The sequence below is a fragment of the Camelus dromedarius genome, chromosome 24, assembly GCF_036321535.1.
Source record: "Camelus dromedarius isolate mCamDro1 chromosome 24, mCamDro1.pat, whole genome shotgun sequence".
Taxonomy (NCBI): domain Eukaryota; kingdom Metazoa; phylum Chordata; class Mammalia; order Artiodactyla; family Camelidae; genus Camelus; species Camelus dromedarius.
The window spans coordinates 15,196,257-15,202,910 of record NC_087459.1 but is presented as its reverse complement, the minus strand read 5'-3'; positions in this window follow the sequence as shown (position 1 = coordinate 15,202,910).

The following is a 6,654-nucleotide window of genomic DNA, read 5'->3' as shown; positions in this document are numbered from 1 at the left end:
ATCTCCTGATTACTGCACTGGCCTCTTCATGGTCTCCCTGCATCCGTCCTTGTCCCTCCACAGCTTATTCTCAAGCCAGCAGTCAGAATGATGCTGATAAGATACAGTCAGATCCTGCCCCTCCTCGGCTCACATCCCTTCAGTGGCTCCCACCTGACCCAGAGCAAAGGCCAAAGTCCCTGCAGTGGCCTGAGAGGCCCTCGGTGCTCTGCCCCATCTCCCCTCTCACCTCACACCCCACTGTGCCCCACCTCGCTCACTCAGCTTCATCGCACTGGCCTTTCCTTGTTCTAGAGCACTCAGTCCAGCACTGTCCACTGTCCTGCCCCAGGGCTGTGGCACTTGGGGCTTCCTGGAACAACATTCCCTCAGGGATCCACATAAATGACTCCTTCATCTCTTTCAGGACCAACATCCTAGACCTTATCACTCTAGTTTCATCCGCATCTTATCCCCATCCGGGTTCTTATCCTTTCCTGCTTATTTTCTCCCAAAGCACTCATTTCCTCCTGACACATTAGAGGAGCATGTGTGTCCTGTCTGCTTCCCTGCACAGGAATGCAAGCTTTTCAGGGCGGGAACTTTCGTCTGTTCTGTTCTCTGATGAATCCCCAGGGCCCAGGACAGAGCCTGGCACGCAGCAGACACTCAGTATTTGTTGACTGAATACAGTTGAATGAATCCAGAGCCCCTGAAACATCCCAAAGAGAGATAATAAACTAAGTAGGTTCATCTGGCATGTTAAATTGCATGGAAAGTATTATCGAGTAAGTAATAAATCTCCTTAGGTTATACTGCTTAGGTAAATGTAATTAATATAGATATTCTAGAAATTATAAGGAATTCCTAAAAATCTAGTATGTCTTGGTAAAATGCTATCAGTTGTAATTTTAGTTATTACCTTAAAATGTCGTATGTCACTGCAGTAACAAAGTTTCTTGTTACTGGCTTCGTAATCAGATGTCTAACTGTGTCTTTTTAAGTCTTGTGATTTGTTTTTTTTTAAATGCTTCATCTTTAAGAAGATTCCTAGGGAGGCTTTGGAAGTGACAGGTAAAACCCACTTACACCACCATCACATCTAAGCCGAAGGCATAAAATACTCCTGGACTTAACTATTTTATACTAATGGACCTTTGTCCCCACGTGGTTTATAACTTGTCTCTTCCATGGATCCAGACGGCTGCTTCCTTGTTAAATTCATCTGCTCCCAGATCTCTTACTGCACCTTCAGGATCCATCTGGATATATAGCAATCCCCAGAATGAGGACCCAAAGGCAAGTGCACTCCAGGGAAAATTTGGCCTCTATAAAAATACTTCCCTTTAAATCAATAATGTGTGGCACCAGGGAGCCGTACATTAGGACATTTGGTCCCATTTGTAGTTAATGGTCATACTCCTCCTCCTCCTTGGACCTTTCCTCTTCAACCTCTTGGTAAAGTTCATGTCTTCCACGTTATGACAATCCCACATCAAGATGATAGTCATGTGAGGATTTCAGCCTGTACCGCCCTCTGATTCAAAATCAGAAGCTGTCCCGCCCCCGGGACCCCTAGACCAGGCATTCAGAGATTTTTATTCCCTGACAGGCAGGGTCTAAGCCCCTGCTCAGCCCTGAAGCAGCTACAGAAGACAGAACACTGCCCCTCTGCTTCCCATAAGATTATGGGAATAAAATCTCTGAGGCGAGAATGAGACAGGAGGGAAGGGGTCCAGGCAGAGTCATTAAAAGAATGGCACAGCAAGATGGCGGAAGAGTCAACTTGAGCTTCAATGAACACTCATTGTAATACAATAGCTGCTGAGTGGGACTCCCACAGGCGCCAGGAGTTTCAAGGCTGACCATAAAAGGTCAAAAAGTGATGGCCCAATTCCTGGGAGCCCCAGCCCCTTCCCCAAAGTAATTGAAATAATCCTCCCACGTGTTAGCGTATGAAGTTACCCAGCCCATAGAAACTAACACCCGAGCACCTTGTGGTCTTCCTCTTGCCTTTGGAGAAGGCTGCATTCTATCTTGGAGCGTGCATCTACTTTCGCTTTAATCATTCCCTCCCTACACACAGACACATGCCTTGTGACACTGGGAAAGTCACTAGCCATCTCTATGCCTCTGTTTTCTCAATCATCAAATGGGCTAATAATAGAACCTACCTCACAGGGTTGTTCTTAGGGTTGAATGAGATGAGATCTGGAGTGTCATGATTAGCCTGTTTTAAAAAATAATTTTTAAAAATGTAAGCATGTTACTTTGTGTCCATTCAAGTACTTTTTTTTGAGTTGCCCCCCTCAGCTCTGCCCAAATTTCTTCAACTAACCTAATGGAGAGGGACTGGAAAATATGACCCCATCTAGTTTAAAGGTGGTGAAACAAAGGCTCTTGGTCTCGAAAGGGATTTGACTCAGTGCTCTTGGGAAGAGTGTCTGTGAAACTTCCAAAGGAACAAGAAGGCAGGCCCCGGAGGGCCAGAGCAGAGCCACTGCCACCCGCTGGAGCGCTCATTGTATCCAAGACACAATTTTATTCTGCCTCTCCTGAGAGGATGGTGTTTACACACTTCAGGGATACTTGCAATGAATACAAAATAGCCCGAGCTTCTGCCCGCAGGCACTGCGCTCAGCCCAAAGTTGCAAGGCGCTCACACCCGCTCACCTGCGCCCCCTAGTGGGAAGTCCCTCAGTCTGTCCAGAAGGTGCTGAGGCCAGAAAGAGAGCCATCCTAGACTATGTACCTCAGGCTGGGAGCCCACTGGGCACTTGACATCGTGTGTGACCTCATTTAACATCTCCGTGAGATGGCTTTACAAATATGGAAACTGATGGATAGAAAGTAACACAAACAAAGGAGAACGAACCTCACCCAGATACACCGCTAGTAAGCGTCAGAGCCAGCGTTCCAGTTCAGAGTTGTCTTGACTTTGGCGCTTACAGACTTACCCCAATTGTAAGATTGTAATCTTGAAATGGAGTCAAGCCAACTGACCTATTTGGGGATCAAATTTTGTCATATTCCCATTATTGCATCTCATACGGAATCACAAATTATGAAAACATCCCCCAAGCCCTAACAAAAAATCTCTCAATGGTCAGGCTGTGGCAAGTAAGGTGGGACTGGAGGCTGTCAAGTGAGTGCGTTGATATAACATGCATGACTCCCAGGATAAACTGTCTGACCAATTTTTAAACCTCTAACCCATATATATACATTAGTATTTATCAAATACTAATATGGCACGTCTACCAGTTAAAGACATCAGAAAAACATAAGCTTAAAAGTAATTACTTCTGGAGAAGGAAACAGTATAAAAGGATGTTCGTTTTTATATTTCTGTGTCCTTGGAAACAAGCATGTTTATACATACTTCTGAAAAGTTGAACAAGCATTATTATTTTCACAAATTCAAAAACCCCTTAAAATTGTTTGAAAAGAAGTATTAAACTGAGAAATCCACAGGTGATTCTGTGGGTCATCCTAGATTAAAGGCTGAAAGATTATTATCTTAAAAATGGTAATGTTAGGTAGTAGACAGAAATGAGCATCGGGCAAGGGGTGAGGAAGGGGGAGGGAACAATCCGGAAGATAACAGTACACCTGCACTGGGATTTTAACCCAGGAGACCGTCTTTCAGAAAGTTCTGAGGACTTTTCTGTCCATTAGAGGTCAAAGCACAGTTATATACATCTTTGAGACAAAGGGTTATACTTCAAAGGATGTATTGACAGTTAACACAATCCAGATCTGCACATACAAAATGAGTAGTGGGTAATTGTGATCCCTTGCAATATGAAGAAGGAAGGTTATCTCCCAAGGAGTCATCAAGACCTTTTACAAGATAAAGAAGGAAAAACAAAAGAAAAGAAAGAGAAAAAGAGAGAAAGAGAGAAAGAAAGAAAGAGAGAAAGAAAGAAAGAAAGAAAGAAAGAAAGAAAGAAAGAAAGAAAGAAAGAAAGAAAGAAAGAAAGGAAGGAAGAAAGAAAAGAAAGGAAGGAAGGAAGGAAGGAAGGAAGGAAGGAAGGAAGGAAGGAAGGAAGGAAGGAAAAAATTTTTAAGAAAAAATAACAACAAACAAACAAACAAGATTAAGAAGGAATATTGTTATCTCCTAAGGAAGTCTGGTCAATGCAGATGCACAAGACACATCAAACAGGCAGAGAAAAATTTTATGTTTAAATTTTTCTTCTCTTGCCATCAAATATGAATTTTCTTACATCAACTAACATATACATTTAATGAAAAATTTAGTATATTTAATAAACATTTGTCTACCACTGTCTATGGGCCAAGCGGTGTTCTAAGTGCTTTACAAGGATGACCTCATATGTCCTCCTAACATCCTTGAGAGCTGGGCTAGGAGAGGAGTTGGGAGGGAAGGAGATGCTTGCTCTCAGCCGCCAATCCGGCACTTGGAAAGCCCTGGGTGTCTCTTTAAACATTACACCCACAGTTGTCTTCTCCTCATGATGTGATATATGTGGGGAAACTGATTTGGGAATTACTCAGAAAAGCACAGATAGAGAGAGGGAAAGAGGCAGACCAACAATGAAGATCTGTTGGCTCCTTCAGCCACTGCCAGACATCTTCCCCCACCTGTACTGGAAGGTGTAAAGCCGGGACACAGTGTGATGGAACAAGCAGCCTCAGAGAGAAGCCAAAATGAGAGAAGGGGAGAGAGACTCACCTTTCTGGGTTCTCTCCAGTCTTCAGTTTCCATCCTCGTCTGAGGCTCAGCCATGTCTTGCCCAGTATCCTTCCGATACAATAAATTCTGATTGTCCCTTAGGAGAATCAGACTGGGTTATCACGGCTGGCAGCTGGAAGAGCTGTGGTCTTTACAGCATCCTTTCCTCAATCAGCCGTTGACGGAACTTTCGTGCAAGTCAGGGAACATGTCACAAGGTGAGGAGGACATTTTGCTAATGGCTTTGAGTAGGCAAATCCGCCAAATCAGTCAAAAAGCAAATGAACCAAGAGCAAAGCTCAAATTCTCCATGAAAATTCAGAGTAGCAAAGGCATGGCTAATTCTTTTGCCATAAATGGGCTAAAATGATGAGCTTCATTTGCATGTATCTATGGCACCTAAAATGCCCTCTTTTTGTACCATTTTGCAATCCCGCAGTTATAAGTCTTACACAGCCACAGCTACTGTATTAACATTTATTTAGAGATTTGCAGTTTACAACACATTTCTGTCGTGGATCACTTGTGGATGACAATTGTTGGGGGTGGGAAGAAGGGGAAAGGCATTAGGATGCCCTGGGACCCCTGTTTGTACCAGGACAAACTACATTCAGAACATGATCAGCGGGGCCAGGAATTTACTCTTTATTTAAGTCAAATATATCAGAGTCTCCCTCCCAGGATTTGGGAATTGTGACTCAGAAACCTCTAATCAGCCTTTTAGGAGTTTATGTCACCTGGAGCTGCGATGTGGCCATCTTTTGCCCTGTGAAGGAAGAAGCAGACAAAACCAGGGGTAAGTGTGAAGTGTAAGTTCCGGGAAGAGGGAAACAGCGAACATGAAGCTTGCTGGCAGGAATGGATAGGGGTGCTCAAGGAGCAGAAAGGAAGCCAAGCACGTGGTGATGGAAGGAGATGGGGCTGGACGGATGGGTCCTGCCAAGCCTGCTCCACACATGATAAGGAGAGTGAGTGTGTATTCTAAGTGGCAAGAGGAAACCATAGGAGGAGGGGATGTTTAAGCTGGAAAATTACAAGATCAATTTCCTTTCTGAGAAGTTGGCTTTGACTGCTGTGTAGACAAGGCTTGGACAAGGCAGAGAGACAGTCAGGAGGCAGTTCTTGCCTTGGTGGAGATGTTGGTGCTTTGGGTTGGGTGACTGCTGGTGGGGAAGGAGGGCAAAGGGACAATTCCACTCTGTCTCTCTGTACTATGGTTCTTTTTTCTATAAAATGGGGATTGAAGGTTCCTACTGTCTTCTCAGGGATGAGGAAGGTTAAACGGGGTAATGCGTGATAGGATTTGTTACAAAGTCCAAAAGCCCCCAGTAAGTGGCACTGTTATTATAATTTTCCTAATAACAAGAGAAACCTCACCATAGGGTTCCTCCCACTGTATCCTAGTGTGGGAAACAGACGAAACAAGTCTATGGGACTGATAAAGCCTATAGGGGGCGCTGTGGAAAGACATGTGCTTCCCTCTGAAATAAAGTAATACATAAAGGGAATCAAGAATTCCATGTGATTCTGCATTCTGCCCTACATGCCATCCTTCTGTCTGAATTTCTGTCCAGCTGCCAGCCTTCCTTCCTTTCTATTCCCTTCCAACAGGAGATTTTTGTGATCTTTTCCCAAAGAATGACCCTATTTCTATTCCTGTAAAGTCAATGCTCTCCTGGGGGGAAAGAGTGTCCTTCAGGATACTGGGCTCATTCCCCTGTCCCAGAGAGAACCTGAGGGTTCGCCTGGCTCAGGATGCAGACCAAGCCGGGCCAGGCACCAGGTGAGACCTGGAATTCAGAGCCTCCATCCATCTCCTTCCAGATCTGTGGGCTGGGATTGGGGAGGGGGCGGCGAGGGCTGGGAGATAGCTTCCGAGAGGATGGCATTGCCTTACGACAGAAATAGCCATCATTTGTCAACACTGTTCTGTGCCACACACTTCAAAGATAATGAGGAAAACATTCAAGCATGTA